The 23462-nt window shown below is 38.2% G+C and overlaps 1 protein-coding gene across 2 annotated transcripts in view; it reads right to left on the reverse strand.

The window, feature by feature from the left end:
- LOC109449927 (guanine nucleotide-binding protein G(q) subunit alpha) overlaps positions 1-23462 on the reverse strand; it is a 338060-nt gene that overhangs the window by 245489 nt on the left and 69109 nt on the right. The window lies entirely within an intron of this gene.

Consider the following 23462-nt stretch of genomic DNA (forward strand, 5'->3'; position numbering starts at 1 on the left):
TTATCACACAGATAACAAATGTTGAAGTTAAGATTCAAACCCAGGCTGGGTGATGCTGGAGCCCATACCATTAGCCAACATACTCCATGCATCCTAAAAAGATGGTGTGTGAAGTCGTCTCATCAAAGCAGATAACAGTAATATCAAAGGAACCTGTCTAAGTTCCCCCAAAGCCTCCAGATTACAGCCACCCCTTTCTATAAAATGTAAATTGAAAGGGCTTGAGTTCCCCTCCCCCAGTGAGCAAGCATGCCACCTCAGCCTCTCGTATTTCCAGATTCTCGAGGGCTTAGTTGCTCTGTGACCACCAGCTCCAATTTCCTGCTGCCACCGAATTCGCTGTCTCTGGGTTGCCTCTTGCCTTTGGCCTGCTGTGCTCTTTTCCCATCAGGCTTTTGGTGTCTCACCTCACCAGGTAAAAGAGAGCCATACAGGATACCCCTCCTGTGGTTGGTCAAGAGCCGTGTCTGATCCCTGGTACGAGGCCTCAAAGCAGGGGCTGCTCTGCCAAATCAATCAAAGTAGGACCTGACTGAAGAGGCTGCGAGCACGGCTGGAACCGGCCTACATCCTCACTGGAGACCCAGATTCACACTGCAATCGTGCCAAGCCATTAATCACGGGAATCCCGCGAGCGAGGCAGTCCCCAGGCACCGCCGCATCATCCTGAAGGGCATCTCAAGAGGAAAGTGTGAAGAGGCTTGTGTAAAGGAGCATTACACTGCTAATAAGTACGGTTAGTGACTCCCTTAGAAAGAGGGTGAGACACCTCGGGTGACTGAGGCCAAGGAACAAGCTGAAGGAAAGAACTGCTGCATTTCCTTCACTGAAGGCAATACCAATAGGCAGCAGAAGCAAAGAAATCGATCAATCTCTCTCTCTCTCTCTCTCTCTCTCACACACACACACACACACACACACACACACACACAGGCCAGGACACACACACAGGCCAGGGAACGTACGGGTGCGCATGCACACACACACAGGCCAGGGCACACACACACACACACACACACACACACAGGCCAGGACACACATACACACACACACAGGCCAGGGCACACTCACACACACAGGCCAGGACACACACACACACACACACAGGCCAGGGCACACTCACACACACAGGCCAGGACACAGGCCAGGGCACGCGCGCAAACACACACACACACACACACACACACACACACACACACACACACACACAGAGGCCAGGGCCCAGAACACCAAGCCTGCCTTCTGTCGCCTGTGTGAGAGCCAGTGGCCATTTACAAAGCAGGAAGGGCAGGGTCAAGCCGCTTGGTTTCCTGCTCAAGGCTGCCTTAGGCGGAGCTCCCACTGACTGAGAATGAGAATGCTCTCAGCTCACCAGGAGGACCAGACGCCAAAGAAGAAAAATGGCACTGGCATCTCTCTTGATGTCTTTTTTGTCTGGAACATTTTAAAAAACAATTGACACATTACCAACTTTCAACACAGATTTGAAGTAAGAACCTGGTTGCTATGAAATACCCCAAACCCGAATTGCATACACCACTGCCTCACACCGAGTATCACGCTGTGATTCTCAGTAAATCTATGCTCCGGTTCCGATCTCCAAGAAAAAAGTGACACTATCCCTGTTCTCCTCCTTCCCTTTTACTTTCCACATCTGGACTGCCACAGCAAACAGTTCCCTGTCACATAAACCCAGAGCACTGAATTTGAATCTGACTTTACAGAAAATACAAACATACCATTACTTTTATAGGAATATCTTCAAATTCTCTGATGAATATAGTTACTTAGGAATTATTTTCTGCTACATCAACATATACAAACAAAAATACACAACATAAGATAAATCAAAATATTAGTAAGGTTCGTGAAACTGCTACTAAATAAAATTATCAGTATTACTTTGTAGTGCATGAAACCAAAGACAAAAGTTTACCAACTGTATTTAAGAGCGACTGCAATAAAACTTGAAGAAAAAATGAATTTGTAATAGAAGGCCATCAGTCTGGCACACCTATAGCCTACCTGTAGATGTTTAGAATTATCCCTCTCTTAAAATGCAAACAGAATCAAGCAAGCAATAATTTTGGCTTATAAGATTCAATTCTAATCACTTGACAAAATCATTTATTCCATTCGGGAAGTGAGGGCCAGTCTGGATGGCTAGGAAGAATCTGAAATAGAAAGCAAATTTCTCTGATTTAAATACTCCCCCTCTCTTCTGCTAAACAATCTCTTTAGGCTTGAGAGACAAATGTTTCTGCATTTTCCTAACTTCAAGCTCAGTATTTCAACAGCTGAAAGAGAAATTCATTCACCCAGAAGAGTCTGCTGTCACAGAAAATGTTCTCAAATAGTGGAAAGATTACATAATGCCAATCTGCACAAGAACTCAGAAATTAGGCCTTCAAAGACAAAATCAGTTTAAAGACCTCCTTTCCTTGTCAGGTGACTGAACAAAGGAAAGACTCAAACAAGCCTTTGGGGAGCTATTTATTTCAACAAATATTTATCAATTGTCTATTCTGGGCCTAGCATTGAGCTAAGCGCTGAGCATACACAGATGCAAAGGAATAAAAAAGAAATGATTTGTTCTTATGAAGCTCTAAGCCAACTCTAAAATCAAATTTCATGCACTACCCGATCGAAAATCACCAAACACGGAAAATTAGGAGTCAATACAAATAAAGAAAGAACGACTTCCCGTAAGTGGGTTAGTTCCCTAGTGAGAAAAAGAAAAGGTTACTGAAGTTCTGATATAACACTTAGTAAATGAGTATCTAACCTTTCTTAAGCCAAAACAAATCAATCCCTCATCAGTTTTAAATCATAACTTAAGAAAAGAGTAAGTTAATGCTTAGGAAGTACTAAAAGCACACATTATCAGAGAAATTTGCTTGTAGAACAAGACACTTTTATTTTAGGAAACCATCATCTAACAAAGGTTCAAATATTAGAGAACATAAACTAACCAAAATCTATAACCTTTAATTACAAATGAGAGAAGTAAAAAGAGAGCAATTAATATCAACAATTCATTTTTTCCCCCTGGATTGGAAACTATGGATTATTTATAGGGAAACCTAATGTAGAAAGATGAAAAATAGGCCTATACTTTATGCCAATACAATCTAGAGAAACATGTCAGTCCACTGGTAAATTTGCTCATGATCCAATAGTTCAGACATAGAAACAAAAAAGCTTTAAGGTATTTACACACATATCATTAGAAAATATTATGTAGCAGATGCTATATCACATTTACATCTCAGTAAAGACCACGTGCCCAAGAATTTTTTGTGTCAATCCAAGTGAAAGTGGTTGCCACTAAAATAACCACAACCCTAATAAAGAAAGCTGTTTGATGATACATGCAGAAGACAAAGAGTAAGCGAAAATGAATACATAATTACAGTGTGACACCTCTCTGACATGGATTACACCAACAAGCATAATTATTTCCTAAGACTACAGACTAATAATTAGCCTTCCAATGCGGGACTGATAATACATAGTTCTATTTGCATTAACTTAAGACTATTTTAGAAAGTAACTATAAATGCTTGCTCAGATAGAGCTTTAAACAGGAAACCAGCAAATTCTTACTATTCATCTTTTAATGTGGTAGAATTTACTAAAATAACCTTTTCTCTTAAAAGACACATCCTAGAACCCTACAGAAAAAAAAAATGTTTAAGAGCATGTAGTCCACAGTAAGATTCAAAATATTTAATAACCAAACAGTATACCTCTACCCATCGGGACATACCAATCAGAACAGCACACCAACCAATCAGAATAAATAGAGGTAAAAACAAAAAACAAAACAAAATAATGCTACAGTAACTTTGTGATGAGCATGTAACTGTCAGAATACATAAATAAAGAAATAAAGGCATTTATGTCTATTTCTATAAAACAAGGAACTAAGGGTCTTGGGTTTGGGTAAGTAAACAGAAATATCCCCAAAGCAGTGGATTAGTATTATAATGCACTTAATAAGCAAACCTGCTATCAATGATCATGTGTTAATTTCATTCAGTTGAATTATTAAAATTATTATTAATTTGAATTTTCATTTTTGAAATGAAAATTTTCTCTTTGCCTTTTTGTTTTCAAGAAGCCACAGATAGAGCTGAAAGACCTAAGTTTTGCTCTGGCCCCAACTTCCATTAATTGGAAAGTTAAGAGGAGAAAAGAAGGAAACAAACATTTACTGAGATCCCCTCGTTTGCTCAGCCTCCTAACCTTATCATCGCTTCACAACAACTCATAGGAGATGTTATTAACCTAGTTTACAAAGGAACTGTAGCTCTGAGGCCTGAAGAACCAACATTACAAGTGTAGTCGTAGCAGGGCTAAGATTCAGTCTTGGAGAACTCTACTCCACAGGGTCACATCACCTCTCCAGGCCACTGAAAATGGGGACTACATATTTATTTCATCACAATTTTCTATGTTTCAAATGCAATCCCACATGTGGAAGGATATCATAAAGCATAATGGTTGTATATTTATCCAGAAGATAAGGATTTGCCAATATGGAAAAACTTGATACCATTTTTCAGTGATCTGTATTTTTTTCTTTGCATTCTTTTTACTTTAGCAGTCGACCATTCCATATAATATTATTCAGTCAGCGCTGAGAATGAATCACAGGAAGACATGTTTCCTCTCCAAACATACTAAGAAACAACTCCCTTATCACTTATTCCTTCCTCTAAGCCACTTCACAGAAAGGATCTAAGGAAAGAGATTATACCAAAGGCAAAGAAAGAACCAAAGTCAACAGGATTATGAAATGAGTATTTAAAATATGTACAGACTCAAATATAAGAACACAAAAGAAGAGCACAAAAAAGATACACCAAATAATCAAGAATCCTGACTTGTTGCTGCTTTTACTGGAAGACAGAGGCATCTTCCATAACTTTGGGCCCCAAACCAAACCTTGGGTTTTGAGGCAAAAAAATGGCTGTACTGTCCTTGATTCCCATATGGTCTCCTCTAGGCTGGCCTACTTTTCAAGGATGAGCCAGAACACTGTACATTCTCAGTGACAGCTGTACTCACGCCAGCCCAAAACCCTGCCCGTAGATAAATTTCTGTATCTGACAGGATTATACCTTTACGACTAGGAATTTGAACCCACAAGTTATATAATTTGACATAAAATGAAATATATAAAATTAGGACTGAGTGGGGAAAAAAATATCAAAGATATCCAACTGTCATTGGACAGCCCTAAATACTTACAAATGGTTTTCTATCACTTTCATATTGGCTATATTTTATCCCTACCTAAATGATTCTTGTATTTCCTTTCAATCAACCACATAACTAGATACATACGAGGTATTAAATACTTAGTGGTTATTTCATATCAAACATCAGAAAAGTTCCATACCATAGAAACTTTTTTAAATGATGGATTTTTTGAGTCAAAGGAAAAATGAAATTTGGGAGAGGATACTCAAAAGAAAAAATGGCTTGGGCGTGGCGGGATGGCTCAGTTGGTTAGAGCGCGAGCTCTGAACAACAGAGTCGCTGGTGCGATTCCCACATGGGCCAGTGAGCTGTGCCCTCCACAACTAGATTGAAGGAGAACAACTTGGAGCTGATGGGCCCTGGAGAAACACACTGTTCCCCAATATTCCCCAATTTAAAAAAAAAAAAAAAAAAAAAAGGGCTTAACAATTTAGAGTAAATTTAGCAACCAGGTCAAAGATTTATTTTAACCTTTATGATTAGAAAACCAAATTTTTGTCCCTCATACAGGAAATGTGTTCAAATATGAAGTAACCTATAAAAGAACAGAAATTCCTGAAAAAATGAAAAGCATCTTCAAGAGGGAAAATTAAATGAAGCAGAATTAGCTACCCCTAAAGTTTCTCACCAGAATTCTTTCTTTTGAGCCCTTTTCTGTTTTTGCCTTAAAATTGGTTAAGTCCTTAAAGGGTAATTTTTGCTTTGTTCCATGTCAAGAATTCTTATACTTGTTAACTCTGGCCCATAAGGACCCAGCCACTGTTACCTCTGGAGATGTAGACCCAGAAAGGAGGCTCTTTTTTTGGTGGATCTTTACCTTAGACCCTCAGATTAGGAAAGACAAACTAGAGTGTCACTGGACTCTACTGTGAACTGCACTTGTAATACTTGACCTAAGCGGGAGAGCAGCCACAATCCATTCATTCATTGCAAAAAAAATTCAAAAGCATACTGCGTGCTAGATGCTGCTAGGGAGGAAGAGGACGTACAGATCCCACCTTCAGGGATCCCCAGTCTGGCACATAGGAAGAGCAGTGCATAAATAACTGGAATTACAAGATGGAGCTGACTTTGTCTGACCCACTTCCAGCTGCAGGCATCTGGACTTCTGTGCCTGAGGACTTTCTCCAAGTCAGGGACAGCCACTTGACAGGTCAAAGGTGGCAGAAGCACTCCCAAGAATGACCATCCAGAGTTGGTATATGAATACTCCAGCTCCCTCACCCTTCAGGTGGATTTTATAGCATCACTGTTCTCCAAAAGGTGAACTGTGAACCATGCCAGCAGCATCTCCATCACTCAGAAGCGTGTGAGAAATGCTGACTCTCACGTCTCAGCCCAGATTAGTCTAACTGCATTGTAAAAATGGTGAGTCTGAAGCACATCCAAGTCTCAGAAGCCCTGCTCCACACCGTCTCCCAGCGCTTCTTCCCAGGCCTGAGCATCCACTGCCCACTGGGATGGCTTGTTTAAGAAAGCACCTTGATTGGCTGCCTCCCCTGAGCTATGTCACTTCTCCACTGTCTCTCCAATGCTTCCTTCATTTACCCAATAAACACAGACATAAGGCAAAGATAAGATGTCATGGGATTTCAAACAAGACTCCGACTAGTAGAGATCAGAACTGTTGAGAAAGGGGTAGCATTTGAGATGTGCTTTGCGTAGGCAGAGACAGAGGGACAAAAGGTAACCTGTGGGAGGAGGAAGACAGGGAGGAAGGGAGAGGAGCAACAAAGATGTGAAGACAGGGAAGGGAAGGAAAAGCGGTCCTGCCTGAGTTCAGCCAATGTCAGATGCATGAAGGTGAGCAGAAAGAAATAAGTCTACAAAGGGAGGGTGAGATGAGAAGAAACTTGACGGACAGATGAAGACATCTTGCCTTTATTTTGTACCTAATGGGAAGTAATTAACAGTTTGAACAGAAGATAATCATTAAAAAGGAGGAGGAGGAGGAGGAGGAGGAGGAGGAGGAGGAGGAGGAGGAGGAGAAAAATTACCTAAGAGCAATGTGAAAACTATAGGGAGGGCAGGGAGTTTGCGTCTACATTGAACCCTGTCGTCTGTCACTCTTATAAGCTCAGCCCCCTGGGAAGTGGATAAAGAGCCCTAATACTACCTGAAGGGTAAATAACTGAGTGTTCTGTGTCCACACATAATGTGTGACTCACAGCAGTGACCAAAATGGGTTACAGAAGAAAAACAATAATCTCACTGTGCATCTATTTGGATAGGGATTTGGTGTTTTCCACGAGCTCTCCCAGACATCTCCATGTGCTCCTCCCAGCAACCGGGCTGCAGTGTGAACACTCGTGCTAAGTGCTAACCGGGTTGAGATCTTCAGGAGCTGATGACAGGGTCTGTGTCTGGGGCCCCCCAACCCATCCCCAGGTTCGATGATTCACTTGGTAGACTCAAAGGACTCAGCACACAGTAATTGTCGCTGTGATGTATTATTACAACAAAGCAAAATCAGCAAAGAGAAAAGGTGCGTGAGTGAAATGTGGAAGAAACCAGACACAGGCTTCCAAAGGTCCTCTCCCAGGGGAGTCTCCCAGGATGCACTTAAGTCCTCCAGCAATAAGTTGGGACAACCCCTGTGAAACGCTATCTATCAGAGAAACTTGCCTGAGCCTAGAAATCCAGGGGTTTTTTTTTACCAGGGGTCAGTCACTGTCTGCCTAGCACCTGCCAAAATTCCAGACTCCCAAAAGGAAAGCAGGTATTCAACATAAATCGCATTATTTGTTCAAATAATGTAGGCACCATGCGCCACTCTAAAGAGTTCTGAGAATGATGAGTACTCTCTCAAAACCTAAGTTCCCAGATGCCAGCCAAGGGCCAATCCTGCAAGCAGGACTTTGAAAGGAGAGTAGTCAGGCCTCCTATGTTAACTCTTTCCTGCACAGAGTCACAAATACATCCTTGGAGCTTAAGTTCCAATCATGCTATTGACTTAAAGCTCTGGCTACTCACCAGAGGTAAACTGTCATAAATAGGAGTTTGGGGAGCTTAGGGTATGCTAAATATAAGGATATAGGTACAGATGCCAGTTCTACTTGGAAAAGTTTGTTCTAAACTGTCGGCTCATTTCAGGAAGTAGTAGGAGATAAAACAGACGCATTATGTATGTATAATAAGAAATGTAATTAGGCATTTCTAATTGGCTACAATTATATCAATTTAAAAAAATACTGTATATAGCTCCTGTCCCAAAAGATCCCAATTCATCAGGACTGTCTTCTCTCATGGAGATCTGGAACCAACCAAAAAAACAAAATGTGGCTCTTTAAACACAAAAAAATCTTAGAGGGGAAAACTCTACCAGACAATAAGGAGTAAATCTACTATTGCTTTTTTGCCCATTCTCAGCATGTGTCTGATTGGTACTGCCAAAAAATAAATCATCTGAAATCCCAGGACTAAAACATTCCTAAGCATCATTTAAACTGGGATATCACTTTTCCCCTTTCATTTTATCATGCTTTCAGAAACAACGCTTATCTGAAGGTCTCCTGAAATCTGCCTTTTGTAAATTTACTGCAAAGTTATGATAGAAGTTGAGATGTTTATATATGTGTCCTAACTTAAAACTATCTAAAGTAACAAATAAAGTCAGGACTGAGACTCCCCTTCTAACTCACAAGATGATCTGAAATGTAACACACAATTTTCTTAGCCTCAGAGATACAGCTTTGGCGGGATGGGGTAACAGATCACACAAGATGACTGGGTGCATTTCTTGACCTGCCAGGAGTAAATTTCAGTTCTTGCTAGTGAGGTTTACCATTGTGTACCACGTTATTCCTCTTGAAAATGACATAGGAGCCAAGTATTCTTTGCAACCTGGAATGTTCGGCTTTGTCAGAGTACCCGCCAGTGCAGAGCTCCCTGTTGGGCAGTCAGGAAGAGTTTACATTAGAGACCAGACTGCATTTGTAGCAAAAAAGCCCTGGCACAGAAACTAAGTCTTTATGTTTTCAAGGTAAGTGAAATTTGCCTCTAATCTATTCACCACCCAGGGAGTAAGAGGAAAGAAGCAATCATAAAGGAAAAAACATGCCAATAAAAGAATGATTGCTAATATTTGCCGCTTGTCTTTCATTTTCAGAACACTTGAAAAGTACAGTAAACAGCAATCCAAAACATGATTTTTTTCTTCTGCAAACAAAGGACACTTATGAAAATAAAAACTTTTAGGCCAAAATATTTAATTTCAGATAAAAGAAATAATATAATTTTATAAATACAGGTTCTGAGGCTGATACATTTATCAAGCAAGCCACCTACTAGAAAACAGGGAAGACAAGGAAAAAAAAAAAAACCAAGCAGCCTCTGCACCATCTGATTTACCACGGGTTCTATGAATTCATATGCGAGGACATACAAAGAGGAAAAAGCACTCATGTAGCCATGCATTATAATTTCAACAGATATGAACTATGCTTCATTTGCTCAAAGTGAATTTCAGCCCAATCACAGTTTTTCTTACAAGGAATCTTGACCATTGAAATTACACAAGAAGACACCTACAATGAGGGCAGCTGACACTCCAACATGCAATCCTTACCTGGTAAGAAGAGTCCACACATCTTGGAACATGCCCGTAACTTACACATACATAGTCAGCACATTTTTAACAACTCAGGTTTGGCTTCCAAGGCTGCACTCTCCAGAAAGATACATAATATCTTGTTAACCATAACTGGATTTAGGAGAGTGTGCCCTCTTGTAATTCCATATATTGAACAATCTTAAAACATTGGGGTAAAAGCCAGAATCTGTTCAGAATAATTCTCATGAGTAAGAGAGAAGGAAACAAAAATGACTTCAGAAAGTTCAACAGGCTATAATAATTGGGGCTAGAATAGAACACATTCTGGTAAATCAGCAAATTGATGAAGAAATAAACTTACCCCTGACAACACTTCTTACAAGCAATGAGTCCATTTTTCCAACAAGGTGAGACTCAAAACAAGGACACTACGATAAAGTGTGTCTGAGCAGCCTGAAGACAGGGAGAAAGACTGCCCCACTAAAGGTGATATGCTCTAATTTTTACAGGAACCTTTTAAACCTCTGTTAAAAGTTCTAGAACGAGGCAATATCCTGGGTTAACCACTGTTCAGAAATCCATACCCATCCACTGTGAAGAAGGGTCTTCTACCCATGGGTAATAGCTACAGTGGGCACAGGCTACTCAACAAAGAGACAGTGGACAAGAGAGGACAACATCCCTTCTCAAGTTTTTGCAAAAGAAATGGAATTATTTACTACCAACTCCTCTCCCGCCATGACCAACACTCTCCAACTGGAAAAACTGAGTTTCTGAGTTTATTTTATATTAAGTAATCTGAATAAAACAACTTCCACTCAACTATCAAATTTCTTAAATGAAAAATTTCAATGTATTAAATGAAAAATTTCAATTGCTAAATAGGTAAGCATGATGTTCGAGTCTGTAAAATGAAGCACAGATTTCCCCACTACCCAAAAGTAGAGTGTTCCTATGAAATCTTTCGTAAGCCAAAATGGTATAAAGCAAAGACACAATTGCCATTAATTTATATGGAGTCAATTTTAAGCATTCCCAGACCCAAAATTCACCACGCACAATGTCGTTATTTCATTCACCATGATCGAAACGCTGACTTATGCCTAGTTCTACACTAAGCAAAACATCCTTACAAGTTCTCTCAGGCTCTTCTGATACCTTAGGACATGTCTTGCTAATTAATGCACAAAATACATGGAGATAAAGCACAGATGCTCATAAGCACAGGTCAAAGCTCTGTGGTTCCGAGGAAGGAGCTTGGGGTCACTCTTGCTGCTTGGGGTGCACACTCTCTATAAAGACACGACAAGCTGCAAAAAAACCTGAACACTTTTCACATTTTTTTTTTCATTAAAGCAAAAAATCCTCTTTGGATTTCTTTTGGTTAACAAAAACAGGTACTAATAACGGTCTTTCATAAAAGATAAGTATTAGGTTGGTGCAAAAGTAACTGCGGTTTAAAAGGTTGAAAATAATTGCAAAACCCGCAATGACTTTTGTGCCAATCTAATAGTATAACGGGAACTTTGGAAACGTGCAGGAAACCTGTATATAGAATTGTAAATTGGCTTTCTCTCTTTAAGAATCATTTGCCTTATGGCGAGAAAAAAAGAGATTAAACCAATTTGGCTGTAAAGCAAATAGGTACCAAATGAAATATGCTAAAATATTCTCCAAAAATATTCCTTCTCTTCTACATAGAAATGAGAACTCACAGAGGACACAGAATAAGAAAACGCTCCTTCCCTAATGATCATAGGTGGGCTGACAATTAAGTGCATGAACTTGTTGCAATGATGTTGCTAACCTTTTTTTGATGTCAGAGGGATTATTCAGTATGAATTTGTACCAACTGGACAAACAGTTAACCAAGTTTACTATGTGGAAGTGCTGAAAAGGCTGCGTGAAAAAGTTAGACGACCTGAACTTTTCACCAACAACTCATGGATCTTGCATCACGACAATGCACCAGCTCACACGGCACTGTCTGTGAGGGATTTTTTAGCCAGCAAACAAATAACTGTATTGGAACACCCTCCCTACTCACCTGATCTGGCCCCCAATGACTTCTTTCTTTACCTGAAGATAAAGGAAATATTGAAAGGAAGACATTTTGATGACATTCAGTACATCAAGGGTAACCCAACAACAGCTCTGATGGCCATTCCAGAAAAAGAGTTCCAAAATTGCTTTGAAGGGTGGATTAGGTGCTGACTTTGGTGCACAGCTTCCCAAGGGGAGTACTTTGAAGGTGACCACAGTGATATTCAGCAATGAGGTATGCAGCGCTTTTTCTAGGATGAGTTCGCGAACTTAATTGTCACACCTCATAGCCATTATAAACTGGTTGGCACTTAAACTTCAGGCGGTAAGGAGAGATTAAAACAGACCATTCATAATGTGCAATGTCAGGGGTGCTACCATCCCACAACCCCCACCCCTGCCAAAAGGCTGTGATGTATGAGAGACCCACTCAGGCAGGGCAACCTGATTTCCTTCTATGATAAGAGATGAGGCCATAGTCGAGGAAGAGCAAATGTGTACCTTCTCTTGATTTCTCTATTCCCTTTCATACCAACACAAATGAAATACTGAGGTCAAATTCAGGTAGAATATTTTTGGCTTTATATCTTTTAAGTAAGTAAACAACAAAGTAATAACCAAAGACCTGGAATCAACTGGAGATTCACATTGGATGATGAACTGTGGAATCTTATTGTAAGAGGTTCATATGACTTTCCTCTGAGAACGAACTGCATAGGGTTACAAGTTCTAGAAGATGGAAAAAAAGTTTAAATGATCTTGACCTTGGAAGGATGTTCCCACAGAATCAGGATGAAATTCAATAGGAATAAGTAATCTCAGCAAATGAAAAAAAAAAAAAATCCATGAAAATACATGGTAAAGGGAAATGCAAAAATGCAGAAGAGTTGACTGTATGCAGCTCACAGATGACCACAGGTCAAAAACAAGGCTAGAAATGTAGTACTGTATTGAGAAAAATAAGTAAGAACAATCAAGGTACTGGTACAGAGAGCTACAGAAGCCCTCACACTCAAAATTGCTGTATTTCTTGAAATGATTTATTAAGACAAAGATTTCTAGAGTCACACGTATCTCAGTTCAGGAGAAGTTGCAGAAATGTTATCTACTCCAACTTCATTAACCGTACCTCAAGTGTTGGGTTCCATTATGGGTTTTCTTAAAGAAAACAACTAGGGTAAGGACAAGATTTTATTGCTGCCTTATGAGAAATGATGGAAGGAACTCATAGTGTTTCACGTAAAGAAGAAAGCAAGCCCCAGGCATGTCATGACGCCAACTTCAATTATTTGTAAAAGTAGATGTGTTACAGTGGGTTCCAGAATCCCTGTGTCCCCAGGGAGGGAAACTGAAACTAGCTTCAGGACAGATTTCTGCTCAGTATATGAAAAATTTCTAACAAACATGGATGGCCAAAGAGAATTAATTCCTCTCAGGGGATAAGGTTCCCACCCCTGAGTGTACAGGGGGGGAAAATGACAATAAATTGGGGGATATTATAGAGATGGCTCAAGTACGGGGTGCAAGCTTGGACTCTAAAACACATTGTTAAGTGAGATTCTATAATTATAACTCTATGAAAGACTTCACATATGTTAATTAGAGTCACCAAGACTCATAAAGCATACTTCCTGGAAAGAAGGCAAAATGCTCTAAACAACCAATGAAAATAACTTCCTTTCTGTACCACAAAATGCACAAAAATGGGGGGGGGAGGAGGTAGAGAGAAAACTTCATGTATGTCAATAACTGCCAAGGATTTACAGACCAGACGCAACACAAAAAGACCAAACAGAGAGAACCCAGCTGGGGGTCTGCTTATCTGTTCGTAAAATAGTGCCCAGTGTTGGTGGATGCAAGTGGCAAAAGTTCTAAAAGACCCACTGGTTAAGAATAAGAAACACTGTATTGGAACTCATACACCGATACTAGCAGTAGGGGAGCCAAAAAGAAACTAGACAGCCAACGAATTCCCATTTTCCCTCTGGCCTGGCAGGGTGAGGGGCTGAAAGCACGCCAACTTTGCAAAGTGATCTAAAAATGTGGAGAAATATACCCAATAGATGTACATTACAAAAATCCCATAAACAGTGAGGTACCATTTGGAATGATTTATCAAAGTGGCAGGCTCACCCAAAAGCGGAGCAACAAATGGACTGGTTATAAAATACAACAAAATTCAGAAGCAGCAAAGCTCATAGACTGAAGCTGCCCATTGCCTCAGAGCCCTCCCAACTACCCCATTCAGACAACTAAAGAGCTAAAAATAGAATATATACCTTCATCTCCAGCCCTCCAGCTCAAGTGCTCAGGGAAGAAACGCAAACAGTCCAGGAGAAACAGCAAAGGAAGTCAACAGACAAACAGTAGAAACACACAAAATTTGGAACATTCCTAAGAGAAAATTAAGACAAGGCACAGAACATGCAAAAAAGAAAATGAAGAGACCACTTTGGAAGATCTACTATAGGAAACAGAAAAAAACACAGAGTACAATTGCTTTGTACTATCAAGAAAATTTAAGAAAATGTGGACTGTTTAAAATGAGGTATTAAAAAACAGAATAAGGTAGAAACTGTTGGCACTAAGAAAAAATAATGATACTGCAGAACTTTAAAATGAATATGAAGCATCAAAATCATATAGCAGGCACTTCCGTCATTCAAAACCTATTTGTTAGCACTTGATATTTATATGCCAAACGCTGACAAATCAGTGCTGCAGATAAGACACTGGAGCAAATCACACAAAGCAAAGAATGGAGAAACGAAGCAATTAGAGGAAATTTGACAGCTTTGGTAGAGAAACAAAAGAAATACAACATATGAATGATTGGTGCACCTAAAGAAGAAAAAATTATTGTGGAACAGAGACAATATTCAGTGATAAGTAGGGGGAAATCCTTAAAATAAAAGAATACACAGCTGAATGGGTTCAGAGTGTTTAGGGATAATAAAGTGAAAACACTGAAGCGAATCTGGTAAAATTATTAAACTTCCACATTAAAGAAAAAAAGGTCCAAATAGAAAAAGTGAATCACAAAGAAAAAATATTCAGGCTGACTGCAAACGTCTCATCAAATTTAGATGTCAGGAAACAATGGAGCAACATTCATCTTGGAGAAAGCAATGTGGATAGAAAACAGGTGCAACCCAAGAATTCTATACCCAAGCAAGTCACTGTATGTTAACGCCACAGAAAGCCATTTTCAAAAACACAAGAACTTAGAAAATATATCATCCGTGGACCCTTTGTGAAAAATATCTAAAGGCATAATCCAATCAACTCATAGTAAATGAAAACTAAAGAAAATGAGAGAATATCTGGTGATAGGCATTTATTTAAACACAGAATTAATACCAAATATGTAGTTTTAATTGAAGACACGATATAGAAATACTAAATTTTCTGAAATTAAACTGATTAATATATAAGTGATACACAACAAAAACACTGTGTGTCTTTCTGTAGGCTTTACTAGAAATGATTCCCTGTGATTATCATAGGTATTGAATATGAAATCAAAGGATTAAAAGTTTTAGTATGAAAATAAATTCACATGGACTGCAAGATCAAACACTAATTTTATGCCAGCAAAGATGAACAGAAAACACTAAAGAAGTAAGGAAAAAGTGAACCATTCCAGGATTAAGAGAGTAGATACATTGAATTTGAACAGTCAGGAGGCTGTAATCAAGGAGAGCAGAACATACAAAATGTGGATTAAAATCATGAGCATGGAAACGATCTTGAATACCATGTACACCTCTCATTCATCTGACACAACATCCTTTCTATATTCAAACTAAAGTAATTTCAGTTTTATGTTCAGGCTTTCAATGACCATCAGTAAGTTACAGGGACAGAGTGCTACCTTCAGAAAAATGTCCTTAACCATGGACAAGTTTATGTTGTTCTCATAGGAGTTTTATCATTTGATACATTCAGCACTGTCTCAAAGAGGACGCTTAAAGAAAATAAAACAGGGATAAAATAAAATGTGTTAATACTATTAGTAAACATTAAGATTTAGAGAACTAGTTTAAGTCTGGTATCACTAATTTGTCCATAATAGACAGGAATAAAAAAAAATTCAGAACATGAAAATAAAATACCAGGGAAAGCACAGACTGGAAGTAATATACATCAGGTGTTGGTAAATTATATCCAGAGTGCCAAATTCAGTATGCTGCCCATTTTTATAAATAAAATGTTATTTGAATATAGCCACAGCCATTCATTAACAAAGTGTTTATGGAAGTATTGGGTAGTTGCAACAGAGACCACATGGCTTGAAAAGTTAAAAATATTTACTATCTACCCTTTACGTAAAAAATTCCCCAACCCCTAGTAATAGGTGAATAAATTTCTCCACTGCGCATGAAAAGGACACAATAAATACTATTTCATCTCTGAAGCTGATAAACTGGGAAACATAACTTGAAGAATACTACTAAAACTTATACAGACTACCAAAGTAAAATTAAAAGCAGATTACGTAACTTTCAAATGATTGGAAGTAGAAATTACAGCAAAAAATCCAATACAAACTAAATAACAAATGAAGGAGAGAGGGAAGAGGGAAGAAGAAATGGTGAGGGGCAGAAAACTGCCAGAAATCAATAAAAGAATCAGAAGACATAAAATGAGAAGCAAAAAAAAAAAAAAAATCTATTATATGAACAAGTGTAAGTAGACTAAACTCACCTACGTAAGGAAATAAACTCTCAAGCTAAGGTTAAAAAATAAAAATTAAAAAAAGACCTCTGAGAGGAACAATAACAAAGATTAAGAATAATTGAAAATATCTGAAAACACTTAGAGATAAAGACATGTGTGCTCCAATGTTCATTGCAGCTTTGTTTACAGTGGCCAAGACATGGAAACAACCAAAATGTCCTTCGATAGATGAATGGATGAAGAAGTTGTGGTATATATACACAATGGAATACTATTCGGCAGTAAGAAAAAGATGATATAGGAACATTTGTGACAACATGGATGGATCTTGAGAGAGTAATGCTGAGCGAAATAAGTCAGACAGAAAAAGCAGAGAACCATGTGATTTCACTGATATGTGGTATATAAACCAAAACAACAAAAGAACAAGACAAACAAATGAGAAACAGAAACTCATAGACACAGACAATGGTTTGGTGGTTGCCAGAGGGTAAGGGGGGTGGGGGGTGGGGGGTGGGAGATGAGGGTAAGGGGGATCGAATATATGGTGATGGAAGGAGAACTGACTCTGGGTGATGAACACACAACGGGATTTATAGATGATGTAATACAAAATTGTACACCTGAAATCTATGTAATTTTACTAACAATTGTCACCTCAATAAATTAAAAAAAAAAAAAAAAAGAATAACTGAAAATAAATGGAGAAGCAAATGGAAACAAAAGGACCATATTAATACCCAACAAAATTGAATTCAAGATATAACAGCATTAACTTACATAAAAAGATAATGTTATAATGAGGAAAGTTTCATTGTTGTGGACATTTTTTAGGTACCTCAAAAAAGAGTACTTACATATATAAAGCAAAAACTTCTGGAAATAGGAGTAATTGCCATAAACACTAGAGTTGTGGAATACTTCAGCTCAATTCTCAGTACTTGGCAGAATCACAGCATAATATAAATGAGGAGACTTACCACAAATATAAGCAATAAAAATAATACACATATATTTATGTTTTTATTATACTCATATATACATACATATTTTTTATGTATCCACAGAATGAAAATCGACTATGTACAATAAACTCTAAAAAGTAAAAACATTTCAGACCACATTCTCCCATCAAAGTGATATAAGATTAGGAATAACAAAGGTAAAAATTACACTTGGAAATTTTTAAACTACCTTAAACAACCCTGTTTCAGAGATAAAAATTAAAATCATAATTTTAGGGGCGGCTGGGTAGCTCAGTTGGTTAGAGCACAGTGCTCATAACACCAATGTCACCGGTTCGATTCCCACATGGGCCAGTGAGAAACAACGGCTTGAGCTTGGAGCTGAGGCCCTGGTGGGTGGCCGGTTGGCTCAGCGGTTGGAGTGCAGTGCTCATAGCAAGCACCAAAGTCACCGGTTTGAGTCCCACATGGGCCAGTGAGCTGCGCCCTCCACAACTAGAGTGAAAATAATGACCTGACTTAGAGCTGAGCTGCACCCTCCACAACTGGATTGGGGAAAAAAACAAAAACAACTTGACTTGGAGCTAATGGGTCCTGGAAAAACACACTGTTCCCCAATATTCCTCAATTAAAAAAAAACAAAAAACAAAAAAACGTAATTTTAGAATATCTGTAAAAGAATGATATGAGCAATACACAGAAAAATTCAAAGCTTAAACACTTAATTCAAATCAAGAAAATATGAAAATATATAATCTAAGAATTTTAATTCAATAAAATAGAAAAAGTACAACCAAATAAACCTAGAGAAATTGCAGGAAAGAAAGTAATAAAAAGGCAAAAACAGATTATTAACAAGGATGCTAAAACCATTCAATGGGGAAATAAATAACAAAGGTTGAAATAAATGATACTGGGACAACCAGATACCTACTTGTAAAAGCAGCATCAAGTTGGAGCCCTACCTCACACCATATACGCCATACACAAAAATCACACCATATACAAAAGTCAACTCAAACTGGATCAAAGACCTAACTGTAAGACCTAAAACTATAAAACTCTTCGAAGAAAACATGGAGGTAAAACATTGTAACCTTCAATTGATTTAGCTATGGTTTCTTATATATGACACCAAAAGCACAAGCAACAACAACAAAAATAAATAAATAAATTGAATTCACCACAATTAAAAATTTTGTGTTTTGGTACAATTTTTCACATAGCCAAACCTGGCATATAATCTTATCAGTTCCATTTTCTTTGTCCCTTGGAGACATCCATCCTAGGACATGGTCCATTTTCTAGAAATATCTAAGTTAATAAAGTTGAAACTAAAAGTGATTTTTAAAAAAACCTAAACTAAACAATAAATTGGGGCATTTAGCAGCTATTTTTTAAATAGGCAGTTTAGAAAATAAAAGACTGTATAATAGAAATTAATTCAATACAATACAAATAAATACAAGATCTTTTTTTGTGTGCCCATTAGATGAACAAAACCCTAATGATAGCTAAGATGAACCAAACAGTCACTAACATTAACTAGAAGTGGGAAAGTAAAACAATACAACATTTCGGAAAGGCAGAGTGGTGATGTGAATCAAAATTTAAAATAAGCCATGGATCATTTGTCTGATGATCCAACTCCGAGGAACTTATCTGAAGGGGTAATCACACAAGTGCACAAAAATGGATCCCCTACGATATTCACTGTAGCACTTATATTTTTTTAATGGAAACAAACTAAATATTCATCAGTAGGGGTCAGGTGTAAATAGTGGTGAGCTAGCAAATATTTAACAACTAGTTCTGTCAGGAGAGGCGGGAAACCCTGATTTGTAGCATTTGCCAATTTCTGTGGTGAAGATATTCCCATCATGGCTGATTTCAAGCTACCAAAATGAAGTAACTGAATGCAGAATTGAAGAGAAATGTGTACAGTTGGCTTTCATGAGCAGGTGCAAGCCAGCTACAGCACACTACTGTATGATTCAAAATACACTGGAACAAAATAAAAATACATTGAATAAAAAGCCAAAAATATGATGAAAAAGATTTATATTAACATAGCAAGATATCCATTACATATTACTGGGGAAAAGAAAAAGCCAATTACAGACAGAAACATGTTGTGTAATCTGTGATACTGTGAACTTATACGTGTATTTCATTTTCATTTTGAAAGAAAAAGAATCATGCAACAGTGATGCATAAAACCTACATTCAATCTAGTTTTACCCGTAACAATAGCAGAAAGTCTGGCTTTCATGGAGTATCTAAAGCAGATTAAGATTTTTATTTCAAAACAATAGCAAAAGATCAACAAATGATTTGGCTTCAAAGTAATTAAACAATTGTGTATTAAATAATGCAAAACAAAAAGAAAAACAACAGAATGGGGTTAAGCTATTTACAGTAAATAATAAAAAGGTTAATTTTATTTATATGTTTGGAGCTCATACATAGGCAAAGGAAATAAAGAGACAACCACAAATAAGAAAGTCAACAAGAAACAAACATATGGGAAAATACTCAAACATATGGGAAAAAAGCAATCATTGGTGACCCTGTGATTTAGAAAGCAACTGTACCACCAGAGGTTATATATCTCACTAGTGATCAAATAAATGCAAATTTATAATTATGTACCATTTTTGCCTACTAACTTATTGATACTCTCATATTGCTCATGATGTTGCAAACTGTATACAATCATTTCAGAAAATGTTTTAGGTATGTGTAATCAAGAGTCACGTAAATGTTGGGGCAGCCACATGGCTCAGTTGGTTAGAGCACGAGCTCTCAACAACAAGGTTGCCGGTTCAATTCCCGCATGGGATGGTGGGCTGCACCCCCTGCAACTAAAGATTGAAGACAGTGACTGGACTTGGAGCTGAGCTGCTGAGCTGCACCCTCCACAACTAGATTGAAGGACAACTACTTGGAGCTGATGGGCCCCGGAGAAACACACTGTCCTCCAATATTCCCCAATAAAAATTAAAAAAAAAAAAAAACTCATAAAAATGTTCAAATCCTCTAACTTAGAAATAATATGCATATTAATCAATTCTAACAAAAGTGTATATATGATTATTTTAAAAATGTTATTTCCACCAAGAACTTCATCCCAGCATTATTGTGAAAATGGAAACATTGGGAGAAATCTAAATGTCAAAAGAAAAGAAAAAGAGTAAGAAAGCAAATCAATATATGTACTCTAATAAATTATATAGCAATTCCAAATATTAACTTGAAGTCTATATAGCCACAAAAAAATAACTTACAACATAATGTTAAATTGTACAGTATGACTAAACCTATGCAAGAAACAAAAATAAAACAGACGAGAAAGGAACATACAAAAAAATCATGTTTCTTATGTTATATTGGTGCATTCTGAATAAATTTATGAATGTTTTAAATCCTTTTTTCAAACTTTGTATAAGAAATGATTGGATTATTTGTAAAATTTCATATTCACTGAAAACAAAACATAAAAAAATGTTATTAGCATAGAATGGGCTGTCATTCTTTCAAAGGCCAACATGAAAATAATGTATTTCTTGAGAATGTAAGAAAATTCTTAAGTGGAAGAAAATAAACACTTCTTAACTCAAACTTTGTCTATTAAATACAAGAGTCTTTCTCACTATTAAACTTTTTCACCATTTTAGAAAGCAACTGTACCACCAGAGGATATATATCTCACTCTATTTTATTCCAAAAAGAGAATGAACTACCATATAAATTCAGGCAGTAGTAGTATACTGCTTGAAGATACATTATATATAAAGGAAGAATATTTTTAACAGAAAAAAGCAATCATTGGTGACCCTGTGATTCAGTACTAGGGATGCACAATGCATTAATTAATTCTGGGAAGGATACACTGTAACTTGAGTAGCAATTCACAGACAGACTCTAGGGGTTTAGAAAAAACCTAGACAAGAATCTCTGTTCCCATAGTAAGCATGGCCTGGAGTGGAAGGCCCTACTGAAAATGTGTTTCTTAAAGAACATAGCTCATGATTTTCATGAAAATATATTTGGAGTCAAGATTTCCCTGAAGAAATATTAATGAAGTCCCATGATTTCCTCCATTAAAATGCAACCCCTTTGCCAAGAATTGTATGGATAGGGAAATGTAAATTGTTTATCCAAAACTGATCTAGCAACAGACAGGTTAGGCATCTTCTCTCACAGAAGATGGGAAACTTACGGGATTCATCATTACAATGGTATGTGCCCAAAATTTTTCAGTTATTTCTAATGTGCTTTGGATAACATCTTAGATGTGACCCAACATATAACAGGAGAAACTAGAATTTTCAGAGGATATCCCAGTCGTAAGTCCTTGAACACCTCAAGGCCCTTCCAGCTCCAGAATCCATGTCTTATCCAATTTCCACTCCAAGAGGAACCAATATAATCATAATTCATTATTAGTTCTTGAGCATTAGGAAGTGCTTGGGAATAAAAATATAGAGATTGATTTCAAGCATCTTTTGTTTCAGCACTCCCTAGTTCTACTCTCAAATTATTCAGAATTATTGAAATGATTCAAAATACATTTGCCTACATTATGAGTCAAGAAATCCTCCGAAATCAATACTACCATGGACAAATGTAGCCCATTTTGAATGTTGGTCATAAATGGAAGTAGATTTTAGGGACCTTGAATAATCTGAGAAAAAAAGTCTACTCTCTGAGCTTGGATGTGATAGCCCAGAAAGTGAACAGCTTGTAAGAGAACACAACCAACAGATAGGGAGGGGACTTTCTCAGCTGAAAATGACAAATTACTTCTAAACAGGCGTACCTCGTTTTATTGTGCTTCACAGATGTTAGGGTTTTTTTTTTTTTACAAATTGAAGGCAAGACCCTCTATCAGAAAAAAGGTTACAACTTGCTTCACTGCAATACTTGCTTTATTATGGCCGTCTCCGAGGTATGCCTGTATTACATGCTTCCACAGGAGTAAGACTCCACTTGGTAAGAATATCTCATGATACTATTTATCGACTTATTGCCTCGGGCAACTGAAAGGCACTCTACAGTAGGAGGAAGCCAGCCAGGTGAAAGCAGACTTTCTAGACAAGGACCTCTCAAGAGATTCTAATAACGAAATCACCAGATTAGCAGAGTACTCAATACATAATAGATGTATTTGTATCACCTTAAACAGCTGACAGAAAAAAACAGGGAGGAGCCACGTTGTAAATTTTCTTTTAATATGTGAATGGGTTTTCTTTCTCAGGACACTGCGTGACATGAGATCTGGGCTTAGTCTATCTCACCACCTCTGGGAGCGAAAGGACAGAAGAGAGCACATGCAACAAAAACTCCTCCCGTACAACCCAGACTTCTACACTGGCTCACGTCCCTGCCCACGATCTGGGAGAGGAAGGAGAGGAAGGGCAGGGTCGATGTGACAATGATAAAGACACGCGGTGGGGCAGTGAACTGACAGGAGGAAGCTGCGTGGGCCTGGCTCTTCCTGATCAAAGCCACCAGGCCAGCACACAGGGCACCTCTCCATGACTCCCCCGTGCGCCCCTGCAGCGCCTAGTGAAGGCAGGGCTGCAGCACTCCCTGCGCCCCACCGAGCCCCACTAGACCCGCCCCCTTACTCTTCTTGGCCTATGACTGTTCTCTTTTTCCCCTGCACCTGTCCAACTCCAAATCCGCAATCAAGGTAGGTGAGCCTGAAGCTGATAAGATAATGAGAACCATGAGCCAGCAGCAAAGTAGGGGTCGAGGGATGCCAAATGCCTGCCTGGCACCGCCAGGGGACCTGGGTCTTGTTACAGCGAGGCTCTTTGATCAGGAAGAGCTAAGGTGAGAGTCTAGTCGTGCTTTCCTTGGTCATAGAGCCCCTCCTCCAGAAAGCAGACAGGAGACACAGAAAGTTGCTTTCTTAAAGTTTCTCTGACCGTGGCCATGACAACTGA

Source organism: Rhinolophus sinicus, linkage group LG04, assembly GCF_036562045.2.
Source record: "Rhinolophus sinicus isolate RSC01 linkage group LG04, ASM3656204v1, whole genome shotgun sequence".
In the NCBI taxonomy this organism is placed as follows: Eukaryota; Metazoa; Chordata; class Mammalia; order Chiroptera; family Rhinolophidae; genus Rhinolophus; species Rhinolophus sinicus.